Source organism: Durio zibethinus, chromosome 7 (genome assembly GCF_047325235.1).
Source record: "Durio zibethinus cultivar Kanyao isolate XHJ-2024 chromosome 7, ASM4732523v1, whole genome shotgun sequence".
Lineage (NCBI taxonomy): Eukaryota > Viridiplantae > Streptophyta > Magnoliopsida > Malvales > Malvaceae > Durio > Durio zibethinus.
The window spans coordinates 13489583-13503146 of NC_143168.1; the positions used below are offsets into that span (position 1 = coordinate 13489583).

A 13564-nucleotide genomic window follows, 5' to 3' on the forward strand; every position below is an offset into this window, starting at 1 on the left:
TTTGACTTGTTCTTTTTTCTTATCTCTAACATACATAAAGAATGTTGGTTGGGTAAGAAAAATAAAGATAATTCACAAAAAAATGTTTAGGCTTATTTAATATGGATAAATAAAAAAAAAAAAGATTTCTAGGCTCGAAGTAAAAGTATCATTGCCAAAATTATAGTTTATATCAATGAAATTTTATTGACAAAAATATTTCATCGATAATTACAAACGAAATGTAAAAGAAAATTAACTTTTATCATAGATTTAATTTTATCAATAATCTATAGGTGAAATTTTGACGTCAATTGTCATAAATTTTATTAATAAAATTTTTTGTTGATAAATCAATAAAAAATATAAATTACCAATAAAAATTCTGTCATTAAAAAAATACAAAAAAAATTAACGTATCACTAACAACAACTTTATTGGTAAATCCATCGGTACAAAAAAAAAAAAAAAAAGAATTTCCACCTTAAAAATTGGGTAAATCCAATTTTCCCCAAAACAAACACCAAATCCCTAACCTTCCTGCCCTCTCTCTCTCCCCACCGTCGTCCCTTATCCCAATCGTGCGCCCTCACCGGCCGGCTGCACTACTAGAAAACCGACGGACAATCAAAAGCCCCTTTTCTTTTCTTCCTCTTTCGACTAAAACCATAAATTTCTAAAATTCCCACCCCTCTCTTTTTATTTCACTTCACACCCGCAGGTTGTCGATCCAAACACGATAAAATCGAAGCACAAAAGCTCGTCGCGTAAACCAACATAGCTCTGCTTGAAATTTCGATTCGCAAGGCAACAGACCCAGGTCGAGTTCTGTCGAAGAAATTTCGATTCAGAATTATGCCTCACTTTTTATTCTCTTCTTTGCTTGTTCTCTGTAAGCCCTCTTTGTTCTTTACACGTTTGTGAACTTTAGTTATTGATTTTGAGGATTATTTTGGTTCTTTTCTATGGCGAGGTAAATTGTTTTTCTATTTGTTTCCTGAGAAATTTGTGGGAAATGAAAAAACTTTTGATAGGCAAGATCACTTGTTTTGTGTTGTTATTAATAGGTATCAGCTACCACTTGCACTTGTTGGGTGCTATCAAGTTTGGCACTTTGGGGTCTTTTCAGGTTCTTCTGTGATAAGTGGGGTTTGGATAGATTTCCTGTCACTCAACTGGTCTTGATTCGCATAGCACAATGTGGTGAGTTATCACGTGTCAGCATTGTAGTCTTCAGCAGAGGAAATTATTTTTTTTTTATTTTAAGAAGAATTCTCCTTTGTGCTTGTAGAATTTATGTATAGAGCTTACTCCATGACTCAATGCCTCGTTCCGTTATTTTGTTTTTACCAAAGATTACCCTTTGGGGGCTTAAGCGAAAGAGTAGATTGACATGGGAATCTTATTTAAAAGATTATGGTTTGGATGAACATTTCTTTTGGCTCAAAGAGGCCATAGTCTGAGGATAGCGGACAAGGTTTTAGGAGCTTATGTCATTTTCTCTGTTAAGAGTATTTCAGCAGTTGATGTCATTTTCTCCAACCTGTACTAGTAAATGAATCTAGATTTCCAATCTGTTGCAGACCACAATAGCAAACTTAATGGAGTGGTTTTATGAACCTCCGAAGGGAAAGATTTTGTTAAATGGGGTTCCTCTACTGGAAATATCATATGAATATCTTCACAGAAAGGTAATCCTCTTTTTTTTTATATCTCTCAAGTATCTGCATGGCCTTCATAAAAGCTCTAGTCAAGTTCTTAACAATGAACAGACCCATAATGCCATCTCAAAATCTGCACTATCTAATAAAATAAAAGGAAATCATTTCCATAGCTTATCATCACCATAAAGCATGAGCTACTTTACTGTTTAAGTACTAGAAAAGGAAGAAAACCATGGTAAGGTCATGATCCATTATTTGATATTCTATCCTTCATGAGCTATTTTAATGTTTAGGAATCTTTTGGAGCCATTCGAACGGTTAGATCATTTGCTCTAGAAGGTTATGCAATATCAAATTACTCCGAAAAAGTTGATGAGACACTGAAGCTTGGCCTAAAACAAGCTTTAAGTTTCACAATGATAACCTCATACTCCCTCTCTCCCTCATATGCACACACACATGCACTTGCACAACTATTCAGAAACTAAACTTGCATAATTTCTACTGTTTTCTTCTACAGAAAGTAGTTGGTCTGTTCATTGGAGGACTAAATGCTACATTCATGTTGTTTGTTATAATAGTGGTGATTTATGGTGCCTACTTGACAATAATGGGATATATGACTGGGGGTTCTCTTACCTCCTTTATCCTTTATAGTCTCACAGCTACCTTCATAATGTTTGTAGCGTCCCCTATTTTCAAGTTTTGCTTAGTTTCTGTTCAATCTTTGGTCTCAATAAAGACACTTCAAATACCTGAAAGTTAGTAGCAGTTTGATAAAGATTTCTTACCACTTTGTTAAAGTATGTTAAAAGTAGCAATAACGTTTAAATGTGACAGATCTATATCCATAGTTGTAGATCATAAAAAAAAAATGGTCTGGTACTACAAACCTTGCTAAGAGGCTATTTTTGTTCAATGATTTTTATTTTCCATAGTTAAATCATTTCAGCTGAAGATTGTTAGTTTGTCATAAATAATATTCTGAGCTTAACCTATTCCATATTTTACAAATGGATTGATTTTATGGCTGAATCTTGTCACTAAAATTTTCATATAGCTGTGTCTCTATCTGCTTGCAGTTGGATCCTCAATTTCCTCTTTATTAGGATTTTATACAACTGCCATGAAAGCTGCAGGGGCAAGTAGGAGGATTTTTCAGCTCTTAGATCGTGTCTCAAGCATGGCGAAATCAGGATTCGGGTGCCTAGAGGGATCAGTCATATCACAATATCCTTGAAAAGTCCATTAGTCTTATGCCAGGAGAAAGACAAAGTTGTGTAACAGTGTTGAAATCAAGCATACAATTTGATTTTTGTCAAGATATTGATTGCTTCTAATTTGTGATGTTATATTGTCTATGGTAGAAATCCAGATGGAGATGTAGAATTGAATGATGTCTGGTTTGCTTATCCTTCTCGACCAACTCAATGGTTCTTAAGGCAATGGTTTCTCTATTACACATATATGTGAGTTTGAACATGTCACTATTTTATGATAATTTTGTAAGCCTTTTCAGGTAATCTAGTTGTTGAATTATGCTTAAGTTCATAAAATTTGACTAATTTTATACTCTGATTAGATTATAGTTGATGATTTCTATGCTATGTTGTTGACTGTGAATTTGCAATTTCTTTCAGTATTTTTTGTTTTGGTTGATCAGATTCTACCTTACATTTTCTACCACCTGTTTCGATTATGTGTTTTTGATCAGGTAACTTGTGGTAGTTTTGAAGACAACAATTACCGGTTACTATTTAGTATTTTACATAAAGATTTGGACCATGAGGTTATATTGATCAGTTATTTTTGTGCTGTTTCTGCTTGATCTGTTCATGCTCCTAATGATGTGATCAAGTTTTTCTTTTTTTTTTCTTCATGTCAAAACTGAATTATTTGGTTTTTGTTTGCTGATATCAGGAATTAAGCACAAGGACTGAGATTTCCAGACTTCATATTATTTGTCAAAATTAAAAATGGCTAGTTTGTAGTAACAAAATCCTAGTTCTAGACTGATCGATCACCTTTGATTTGTAATTTGTGGTCAGAATTTGCCTCTTTTTTCCTGCTAATTTCAGTGTCACTATTTTTACAATTTCTTTCTGACACAGCTCCAATTACTCACAGGTGGTGAAGGCGATACCAGTTCTTGTTGAAGTGTGTGGAACTGATGCTTTTCGCCGAATGGATTACTTTTTAAAGCATTGGAATCAATTGGGTTCTCTAGGGTGCAAAATTTTCCAACTGTTGGATAATTTGATGGTAACTTTAGATAGAATCTGGAAGACACTGGAATGCGATAGGGGTATGCCACTATACGCCAAATGTTTCATTTTGCTCATTATGCAATTACACTTTAGTTGCCTTATTTGTGTTTTTATTTAATAGAATTCATAAACAATTTTGTAAAATATTTGACTTTCTTTTATAAATAAAATGGAGCATTTTGTTTGTTTATTTTTTCTATTTACGTATATTTAGTATTCTATGTAATTACTTTACAAATAAATCAAAAAACTAAAATAAAATGACAAAAATTATAAATAAAATATATTAAATATAATTAAAAAATAAGTATTATCAATGGATTATCAATAGATTTTACAGTCTTTCTGTCGCTAATAATTCTATAGGTAATTATTAATGAAAATCCTATCGATAATTATTGATGGATTTTGTTTATTACTAACGAAATAGCATTGTAAACTATAAGAGAATAGACTTTTAGTGGTTTTTTTTTTTTTTCATATTTAGCAGTGTTTGCCAAAAATATCGTTAAGAGCTTCGGCCAAATCTGTGTCGGGAAAAAAAACAATGTTTTAAGAAAAAAAAAGGTCATCTTGTGACGTTTATGCTAAAAAATACTACTCAATTTAACAATGTTTTTGCATACAAACGTCGTTAAATTACAGAAATTAACAGTGTTTATATAAAAAAATGTTCACTAATTTTGTAATTTAGAGACATTTGTGCGCAAAAATGTAGTTAATTAAAAAATTTAGCGACGTTTTTAATCACAAACATTGCTAAATTAAAAAAAAAAAATTTTTTAATTTTTTAATATTGAATACTATAATTAAATAAAAAGTTATTGAAAAAAAATGAATTTAAAATTCTAAACTAGACTTATGCCTATTAAAGATTTTAAGCAATTTTATACTTAACAAGCTTAATGAAACTGAACTTCCCATTTGAAAAAGAAAAAAAAGCAAATAAACAAAATTATAGATTACCTAATAGCTTAATGAAGAAGATATACTCATATCATTATAAGCATGCCTTTCAAACCACAAATTAACTGCTTAAGCCATAAAAAAGAAAAGACATTATTTAAACCTCAAATATATAAAGCATTCAGTATAAAAACATAATCATGGCTTTAATTTTGTGGGGTTGGAACTCTATCCCTGGTATGAACCCTTATATTTTTTAACCTTCTCTTGTAAATATTAGACATACTCTCTCACTTGCAAAAAAATATTGTTCCAATCATGAAATTTTTAAAGCAAAATTTTCTCAAAAGGCTAGATAAATAATATGTATGACACTTTTCATTTCCAAATTCATGACATACCTCTAACAAGAATGAAGCCATATCTCTTTTTTTATCAATATTTGGTATAAGATCTCTTAATATTTGAAATTTAAAAGCATAAAAAAACTAGTCAAAATTACCATTTACAAAGTTAAGCAAGCATCACCAATTTGCAACTGCTATTTGATAAATTTAGTTTTTATAAAATTATCATAAGTCCACTTGAGATGTTATCACACGGGCTGCAAAAAAAAAGGGAAACACAGCTAGCACAACAACTTAAAGTCAATACCTATTGAAATTAAGAAAACTGGTGTTCGTAGTGTGTACATGGGTTCCAAACTCTTTGATGTAATAAGTAAGCTTTTCTAAGCAAATACACATGAAAAAAAAAAAAAAGAAAAGGCCAGCTACTTATGCACAACAAATCCCCATATGTGACAAATTTTTGAAGGTTGGCATTTTTTAAAGTTGAGATTGCATCAGTTGAACTTGGAATCAAACATTAAAAAACTTTCATTTAGCTATAGAAGAGCCCTCATTCATACATGCTTCAGCATTTTTTTTTTTTTGGGTTGGAACTCTAAGTGCTGACAACTCTATAGTTGTTATGTTCTGTTGGGAATAGTAACTCTAATTCTATAACCGATTTGTTTGGAATTGGCTATATATTACTTGATGGATAAGAAAACTTGTAGAAAAAGAACTCTAAAAGAAAAAAAAAATTTTAATAGGTAAGTGTGACATGTAAAAGAAAAATTTTAAGAGAAGAAGAATTTTAAGAGGAAATGGATTCTTAATAGACAAGTTTGTATGCTTATAAATATATAAAGTCTTTACAAGAGTAGGATGGAGTCTTTATAAGGTTAGGTATGAGAAAAATATGTAAGAAAGTTGTAAAATTTTATAGGATAGATTCCTTATAAGATTATTAGGGATTTAATGTCCTTATGGGTGTGTATGTTTGAATGGACTAGAGGCGACTGAAATAATCTACATAAGTATGGTAGTGTGAATATTTGTGAGTGAGCTAAAGAAGACTGAGAGGGTTTATATAGATATGGATGCATGAATGTATATGGGTTTATGTTTATTTAGATTGAGAATACTCCATAGGACTAAAAGAGATTAAAAGTATCATGGGTATTGATGTGGCTGATATGATTGTATGTTTGTAATATCTACAATTAAAAGATCTTTTTTTCTCATTTATAGATGTAGGTTGATTTGACTAAACCACGTTAAATTATTATCTTATATGTGATTGATTGTTTGATTTTGATTTTGCTAGTGTGATTGGATTAGGACTTTTTGTGATTGGATTAAGACTTTTTATCCTAACAAGTGGTATCAGAGCTGTGGTGATCCTCAATAAGTAGTATTAGAGCTGTAATGATTCATAATAAGTGATATCAAAACATGGTTTGAGGCATGAAAAGAGGCAAACCCAGAAGAGCTTGATTCAAGTGAAGAGTTCGAGTTCATGTTTTAAAAATTGAAAATTGATTTATTTAAAGCTTGAAGACATATAAGAGAAAATGATTGTGAGACTTTCATTGCAGGTGGAGCAAGTATGTCTAGCATGAAGACAGATGATTTGATAGAATTTGAGTCAAGGTGGAGATTGTTAGGAATAGTGACTTAAATCCCATAATAGATTTATTTAGGATTGGTTGGATATTACTTGATGGATAAAAAGACTTGCAGAAGAAGAATTTTAAGAGAAAAAAAATTCTTAATAGATAAGTTTGTATGCTTACAAATAGATGAAATTTATAAAATGTTAAGTATGAAAAAAAGATGTAAGAGAGTTGTAGGGTTTATGGGATAAACACCCTATAGGACTATTGGTGATTTAATGTCTTTATGGGTGTGTATGTTTGAATGGATTAAAAGAGACTGAGATAGTCCACATAAGTATGATGGTGTGAATGCTTGTGAGTGGGCTAGAAAAGACTGAGAGGATCCACATAAATATTGGTGCATGAGTGTATATGGGTTTATATTTGTTTAGGTTGAGAATACTCCATAGGACTAAAAGAGATTGAGAGTGTATATGAGTATTGATGTGGCTGATATGATTGTATGTTTGTAATTCTTTATAACTAATGGATCTTTTTTTTCTCATTCATAAACATAAGTCGATTAAATTAAATTACGTTACATTGTTATCTCTTGTGTGATTGATTGATTGTTTGATTGTTTGATTTCACTTTCATTGATATGATTGGATCGGGGCATTTTAGCTTAACAAATGGTATTAGAGCTGTCGTGATCCTCAACAAATGATATCAAAACTGTGGTGATCCTTAACATATTATTGGTTGTTTAGTCTTTATTCTTTAATTTTCCTTTTGTTTTAAATTTATTTTAAGTTTTTTTTTTTACATTTCTTTACTTGTCATTTACTTGTTATTTAGTTCTACTTTAGTTCCTTTAAGCAAACATTTTCCATTTAAGCTTGCAATTTCAGTTTGTATTCAACACAATTTTTGAGTTTTTTGGTTTTGATGTTAGTCACTGTTTAATTAATTTTCAAGTTGATTTCAATTTCAACAAATCATGAGATTTTCATATGTTGTTCCTTTACTTGTTAGCTTGGTTTACAGTGCTTCCTCTTGATTAAATAGTTCTAATTGAGCTAGCAAATTTAATTTTTTTAAAAAGCTATTTCTAGAATGTTATTTTGTTTTTAGATTTTATTTTGTTTTGGTTTTTGTTACTTTTCAAGTTCAATTCGATTTCAATTTGTATTAAGTTTTTTAATACTTGTTCATCTATGAGTTATCTAAGCTTCTATAAAATTTGAGAGCAAAAGTCCATATATTTTGAGCTAGATCTAAGATTTAGTAGGAGCTGTTCTATTTTCCAACCTGAAATTCCAGATTTTTTTTTTTTTTATGATTTTGATTAAATTTTAAGTATTAAATAATGTTCAATGCTCTTGAAAATTTATGTCCATGTTTACATATTAGTTAGTTACTACCACAAAAAATTTGGAGATCAAATACTATCAAATGAGAGTGGAAATTGAATTTTAATAAGATGTTGTTCAAAACCTGTTTCCAGATTTTGATGTTTGCTTTACATTGTTGTTTCTTTGATTTTTCATGGCTATTTGGGGATTGATAAGGATAGTACAAAGTTGCTGTTAGGTTGAGCATTCACCTAGGAGGCACCTTGTTGCTTGAATAAAATGTTTTAAATTTTTGTTTAATTTATTTTCATGTTGTTGCTTGACTAGCCCATTAATTTTTTGTTTTAGTTTGCTTGCTCATTTATTTGAGTTTGGTTTTTGTATTGATTTTCTTGTTATTTAATTTTCATGTTCTAAGCTTGCTTTTACACAAAAAAAGAACTTCTTGATAAAAGTTCAGTAAAATCATCATCAATTCATAATACAATCAGTTAGCTAGCCAAACCAGTTTCTTTTCAATCATCAATATTTCCACAACAAAAATAAACCTAAGCTAATAAAGTTCAAAACTTTCTTGGACTCAACTTACCCTAAGCCGTTACGATCAATGGTTTATGCAATTACCAAAACTTTAGCTTGATAAACACATAGAATTACTTAAAAGGTATGAATAAAAATTGAAAATTAAAAAAAAGTAATAATAAAATATGGACATTAAAAACAGAAGAAAAAAGAAGAAAGTACCTTTCATTAATCTTACTTTTTTTGCACGTCCGTAACAAAGTGTTTTGATTGTGTAGCGTCAACTTTATCATTATTTTTTCCCTTATATTTTCACAACCCTTTAAAAAACAAAACAAAAACACATGTGAAACAATTCTAGGATAAGAACCAAAAAATACCCAAAATTTTAACAGGTTTAACAGAAATAAACCTAAGCTAATAAAGTTCAAAACTTTCTTGGACTCAACTTACCCTAAGCCGTTACGATCAATGGTTTATGCAATTACCAAAACTTTAGCTTGATAAACACATAGAATTACTTAAAAGGTATGAATAAAAATTGAAAATTAAAAAAAAAGTAATAATAAAAGATGGACATTAAAAACAGAAGAAAAAAGAAGAAAGTACCTTTCATTAATCTTACTTTTTTTGCACGTCCGTAACAAAGTGTTTTGATTGTGTAGTGTCAACTTTATCATTATTTTTTTCCTTATATTTTCACAACCCTTTAAAAAACAAAACAAAAACACATGTGAAACAATTCTAGGATAAGAACCAAAAAATACCCAAAATTTTAACGGGTTTAACAGAAATAGTTTGATTGGAAAAAAACAGAAATATGGAGAAAAAGACAAGGGAAATGGACGAGGTCGAATGTGGTCAACCAAAAAAGAAAAGGAAAGGAAAATGGAAAAGGAAAATGGGTTTCAAATGGGTTTTCAAGAAAAATGGGTTATAAAGGAAAATTTCAAACTAAAAATCGAAAGAAAAAAAAAGGAAAGGGAAAGAAAAAGAAAAGCTAAAAAAAAAAGAAACAACAAAATGGAGCTAATGCTTGCATGAATTATGTTCTAGGCAAAGGGAGATTCAAGATTCATTTAATTTTAGAGATAATTTAAAGGCATTTGTTTACACAAACATCCCTAAATCTAACAAATAAAAGCATTTCCCTCAACAAAAACCACCAAATAGTCACCTATTTGAATTTGAAAATGTTTTTAAAAAATTACATTTATAATTATTAAAATTTTAAAGATTATTTAGTGGTTTTTTTAATAAAATGTCACAAAATTTTTATCATTAGTGGCGTTTTATTTCATAAACGTCATTATATACAGATTTAATGGCATTTGTGATACAAATGCTGCTACACTTTAAAAAACACGGAATGTAGTGGCATTTTTTAGTAAAATGTCACTAAAAATATTGCATTAATTACTTATTTTCTATACCAACTTGTCTAACATTGATGAAAATTTTTTGTTGATAAATCTGTCGATAATACTATTATCGACAAAAAATTGACTTTTACTGATAGAAAATTTCATCGATAAAAAAAGACATTTTTTTAGTAATGTACTAAAGATGAATTTATTTATAGGTGGGCTTGAAAAGGCTTAAACGGTTAAAGGATGGCCTAAATCATTTTTTGAGTCAAGTTATACTTATGCCTTAATTCTTTATGCAATTTTACAATAACATGACTTTTCACAAAGATTCATGCATATCAAAGATCAAGCTTAAAATGCACATGACATGAAAATTAACAATCCAATAAAAAACATACATAAGATTTCATTTTATATTTTCACTACATTCAAACTTGTCTTAAGATTATACAAAAGTCACTCATGAATACATGTAAAAGATCAACTAAAATTGTAAAATAATGATTAAAGACATATCAATTTGATTTGAAAACAAAGATTTATTGTAACCTTTTTGAAAAAATGTTGACAAACAATTTTAGCACAAAAGTTTCCCTCCCTAACACTTGATTTGCATAACAATTAAAAGTTTAGGATTAAGAAAAACTCCCCTATATTTGTTTCTTTTGACATAATGGTTTGGGCCTTTTTTTTTATCCTTACTCCATCTTTTATTCCTAAAAAAAAAAAAATCAAGGCATGATCGTCTTAAATAAGAAAAAAAATATAAAGTCTAAAAATATAAAAGTTACAAATAAATATAGAGCTTGTGTTTCTTCCCAAACAACACCAATTTTGATTAAGTTGGACCATACTGAAATATCTAAAACCTACTTCTCTTTTAGTGAAAATTTTCCTTGTTGCTTCCTTTTTGCTGAAATAACATAGACAAAATTGGTTTTGGCTATTGGGTTTTTCCTTCTCGTAAGTATCATGTAGGCATAATGAGTTGTTGGACTTGGGCTTACTAAATGGGGTTTTAAAGTTTCCTTGGATAGGCTAGTAAGCTTCTTATGAGTTGATTTTTCCCTTTTCTCTATGTTGACACACCTTGTACAACTTTTTCTTTTATAAGAATGCCTTGTCAACAAGTCTTAAAAGTTATTCTGTCATCTCTAAATCTTAGGGTTACCTCAAAGTTGTGAACATCTATCAAAGCTTTTGCAATCAATAAAAAAGGTATACCTAGCAGATTAGGAGCATAATTGTCAACCATGTCTAAAATAACAAAATCAACTAGAAAGGCAAACTTACCCATTTTTACCAAGACATTTTCCAAGATTTCTTAAGGTAGCTTTATAGACCGATCAGCAAACTTAATATTGAAAGTGGGAAACTCAATGCCCCCACTCTAAATTGTATATAAATGTTCATAGGCATTACATTTATGCTTGATTTTAGGTCACATAATGCATCATTAAAATTTAAAAAACCAAATTAAACATAAAATACAAATACTTCTTGAATCATTTAACTTGGTTAGCAAGATTTGTTAAAGCAGTTGACTATATTCATTATAACATATGATTTTCTTTAATGTTTTTAGTAGCTCTTTCCATTTGCATTTTGGGGTTGATTGTGCTACTTCTATTGTTCACCTAATTATGGATATTCTTGGAGTTAACTTCATTCTTTTCGTTTCTTGACTTTTTCTCTCGCTTTTTCATGTTTGGATCCAAACATTTTCAGATGGCTCTTCCAACTCGGAGTAACTTTTCATTACCTATTTTATCATCATTTTCCTTGACCTTTTTTTTTCTTATGGCTCTTTTTCTTACAAATCTTCTTTAGGGTCTTTTTTCATAAATTTCTTTTCTTGGATTTTCATAAAGTTAAGCTAATTCACCTCTATTAGATCCTTCATTAAATCATCATTTGATAAATATATTGTTTCCCCACTTGAAAAGATAGCATTGCACATTTTTTTCCTTACTTTTTGAGATTTAACTCAGTGTTACTTTGCAAGGACCCTATAGGCCGATTTGCTAAGGCATTTTACAAGTTGGCTTATTTGGATTTCTAAATTTTTTATAAAGGCTACTTGACTTTGGATGGTGGTGTTTTGGATTTGTAGCATTTGTGAAAACATTTCTTCAAGGGTAGGTTTTCTCTTGGGATAGGTTATTGGTGGGTTGGTTTTGGCAAAAATTAGGTTGTTGGTTATTAGGGTGGCCATTTTGATTTTAGTTCCAAGAAAATTTGGGATAATTCTTCCATCTGGATTATAGGTGTTGCTATAGGGGTTGTAAAATGGTTTTGCTTAGTTTACAAATTGCACAGTTTCTTCTTTATGTAAACACCTATCATAAGAGTATGGACTTTCACAAACTTCACATAGCAGAAATAGGTTATGACAACTTGGACAAGAGCAATAGATGGTTGGTTTCCTAGGGCTTCTATCTTTTTGGTCAAAATGGCAAGTTAAAAAATGATGGTGGCTAGGGTTTCTAGCTTAGATGCATCGGCTACTTTTTTATGGGCTTTCTTCTCGTTCCCCATTGATAATTGTTGGTTGCCATTTTTCAATTAGCTTATGAGCTTCCTTGGCAGTCTTACTCATGATGGTACCTTCAATTGCTAAATTAATGGTTGTTCTTGTTGAGGAAGTTAGTCCAATATAGAAGATCTAGACTTGCAACCATTATAGGAGTCTATGGTACAAGTATTTATGTAGCATCTCTTTGTACCTTTCTTAAGCATCGTATAGAGTTTTACCATTATATTACTAAAAAGTGGTGATCTCATTTCTCATTTTCATAATTTTTGCTGATGGGAAAAACTTGGCAAGGAATTTTTAAATTGGGTCATTCAATGTTGTGATAAAGCTCGAAAATAGTGATGCTAACCAACTCTTGGCCATGTCCTTGAGAGAGAAAAGAAACAACCTTAGTCTAATTGTATCATCGAAAACTCCATTATACTTAAAAGTGTCACATAATTCCAAAAAACTAGAAAGATGAAGGTTAAGGTTATCATTGGGTAATCCTTCAAACTGCACCGATTTTTAAACCATTTGGATGTTAGATGACTTGACCTCAAAATTATTGGCTTGAATTGCTAGTCGCCTAATTAATGGTTAAAAACCTTCAAGGTTGGGGATGGCATAGTCCCTTAATGTGTTTTGTCCTTCATTTGCTACGTTAGCCATGGGATTGGTTGTTTGCTCATATCTAAGCATCTTAAATGTTCTTTCTATCTCTTTGTCTAGTGAAATGAAATCACCATTTCTAGAATTGAGCATGCAAACAAAAAATGGATCAAAAGTAGCTTAAAGCAAATATAAATGAAAAGAAATCTAGATTATAAAGTTGAAAAGAAAGTTGTCAGTATTGGTCTTTAGCACTATAATAGTTTTCGACAATGGTGCCAAAAATTTGATTGCTCCTTTTTGTGAGGCTACAAGTGCACAGGTCATTACCAAGTAATAAGAATGAGAATAGGGTCTATCATTCCCTAAAGGACTATATAATGGTGCAAGGCCAAGTAATAAAGTGATTCCTAAGAACCTTATATCTAGATGGTCGAATTTTTAGAGTTA

At 30.3% G+C, this 13564-nt stretch overlaps 1 long non-coding RNA gene across 3 annotated transcripts; it reads left to right on the top strand.

The window, feature by feature from the left end:
* The first annotated feature begins 461 nt into the window (after nucleotides 1-461).
* LOC111276776 (uncharacterized) lies at nucleotides 462-4100 on the top strand. Of its 3 annotated transcripts, none has more exons than XR_016343481.1 (5): nucleotides 462-871; nucleotides 1047-1182; nucleotides 1563-1670; nucleotides 2726-3112; nucleotides 3755-4100. It is a non-coding gene; the product is annotated as an uncharacterized LOC111276776 (long non-coding RNA). The 3 variants fall into 3 exon arrangements; XR_002688544.2 differs by having other exon boundaries at nucleotides 463-871; nucleotides 3771-4100; XR_002688546.2 differs by having other exon boundaries at nucleotides 463-799; nucleotides 3771-4100.
* Nucleotides 4101-13564: the final 9464 nt, after the last annotated feature.